We start from the raw sequence: 2196 nt of genomic DNA, 5'->3' as shown, positions 1-2196 counted from the left end.
GATTATTGGGAAAACTGTAACACAGTACTGGTACTTGTCTTACATTAAACAAATTTAAAAGAGAGCAACTTTTTCCTCTGTACATAGCATAATGAAAGTCATTGCGTACCCCATCAACATTACATCATACCGTCATCTCAGGATGGTAGGCACCTGTGCTAAAATAAACTACATTAATTAACAGTTCAATTTTTAACCCTGAAATTACTACATCTAATCATTATTCACTTCATTTTTTGTGCTTTTAGAAATAATAGAGATTTATGCCATTACTTTAAGAGGGACCATATTGCACATTGAGTCAAATCCTGTCATTTGTATTATGTATAGCTTTGTAAACAAACCCAACAATAGAATTTGTATAAACGCTGCCTTTATTAGCGCCAAACAGTCGCATGTTGTCCTCCTCCAATGCTTTGATGCTCGCCTTCGTTTCCATCATGTCATTGGCAATCAAGTCGGTGTGGCATGAGATCCCTAAAGAAAAAAATAAAGAAAAAATCACAAAAAAATACGGTACCAGTAATAGGTTTAATATAGTAAAGTAGTATAGTTTTTTTTGTCAGTGTAAAAGAAATGTACACATTTTGTTGCATTTTTTAATGTATGAACATTGCTACAGGCAAATACTTATTTCTATAAACACTTCCAAATGTCTCTAAAATATAAGGTGCGTGTACACACACAAACAAACACATACATTCACTCATGCATACAATATATCATGTAATGAATTCTGAGTGGCATACCAGAGTCAATGATGTCAGCAGTACTTGAGGGTACAGGTTACTGGAGCCATCTGGCTACATAACTGCAACAATCTCTGCCACTTCGAGTCGTCTTTTCTTTGCTTGTCTCTCCTGTGCACGTTCATATCTTGGCACCGACTGGGCTGAGACATAGATGTTGTAACTTGGGACCCAACTTTAATGTTGGAGCCCAGTCGGGATGATTGGACAGAAAAACGGGCGCAGGGCGACCTGTTAAAATAAACAAATATATAAACAAATAAAATATGGAAAGACTGGTTATTTTACCGCAGTAGGGTGGCCGTGAATAAGTTCTTTAGCATGATGTGTAGGCTACCGGGGCTCTGTTTTCTTGCATCACCCCCGGGGGTCTGTTTTCTTGCATCAGCCCCTTCTGTCTCTTTTTTTTCCAAGTTTACATTTTGCCACCAAAAAACATGTCATCGGCATTAAGAGCCCAAGACTAATCAATCCAATTTCAGCAGTAAACACTTTGCACTGGCACTACTTGGGTGAAAATGTTCGATGTTAGCTTTCGGCTAACGTCCGCTAGCCAGCTTGTACTACCGAACTTGCTTGCTCATGAATCCAAAACATAAGCAACTTGCCCATATATGGGCGGTCGAAACGTTATTAATCCTCATGCATTAAATAAAGGTAAACAAGCTTACCGCTCACAAAGTGATCGCTGCACACACGAGCCCAAAGTAACGACTTCCCTCCGGAGTCCGCACTCCTCTGTCTCCAGGCCCTGGTTCCTAATTATTTTCGGAATTCGGAAAAAAGACCGACCATTTTCCCCCTTGGCTTTGTTCGAACAGCCAACGATGCAGCAACAATGTACCATTTTAAACGCAGAAAACAAACATGATAGATACGTGTTAGACCGAATCGCTACGTAAATGGAGGCCACCCAGCATGGCGACTACGAGAAATCCGAGGCGGAAGTGACGACATGTGCAAGCGACCTATATGATGAAAAACGCTAGATACAAAATAAAACAAAACAAAAATGTGAACAACGCAGCGTTGGAAATACCCCCCTGCCTTGAAGTTAAAAACATCCCATCCAAAATCAAATTTAAAATGAATTCTGATAATTATGTATTTTCTCCTCATTAATTGACCACATTATATATCATCACATTTTGATGAATTATCTATAAACACTTTACTATTAAAAAAAGTTATGAATTGATACTGATTTTTACGATACTTTTTTTATTGTTTTATTTTTAATATTTTCTTCTTGTTTTTTTTCTTTTATCTTTTATTTTTTATCTTTTTTTATCTATTTTTTTATCTTCTTGGTAATAAAACAGCTTGTGTTTGATAACGCAGAGGTAGATTATTCATTTATTATTTCATTATTTATTACTTATTTAAATGACTGAATGAATATTTTTAATGACTGAAAGTTGTTTGCATGTGAATGTTAGTGGAAAGG

General features: G+C 36.7%; 1 long non-coding RNA gene across 1 annotated transcript; it reads right to left on the bottom strand.

The window, feature by feature from the left end:
* Positions 1 to 356: 356 nt before the first annotated feature.
* LOC144016708 (uncharacterized) lies at positions 357 to 1705 on the bottom strand. Its single transcript, XR_013282981.1, has 3 exons — positions 1421 to 1705; positions 750 to 980; positions 357 to 477 (listed from the first exon to the last, which is right to left on the bottom strand). It is a non-coding gene; the product is annotated as an uncharacterized LOC144016708 (long non-coding RNA).
* Positions 1706 to 2196: the final 491 nt, after the last annotated feature.

Source organism: Festucalex cinctus, chromosome 3 (genome assembly GCF_051991245.1).
Source record: "Festucalex cinctus isolate MCC-2025b chromosome 3, RoL_Fcin_1.0, whole genome shotgun sequence".
NCBI lineage: Eukaryota > Metazoa > Chordata > Actinopteri > Syngnathiformes > Syngnathidae > Festucalex > Festucalex cinctus.
The sequence above is the reverse complement of the archived record's forward strand: the minus strand, read 5'-3'. Positions and strand labels throughout refer to the sequence as shown.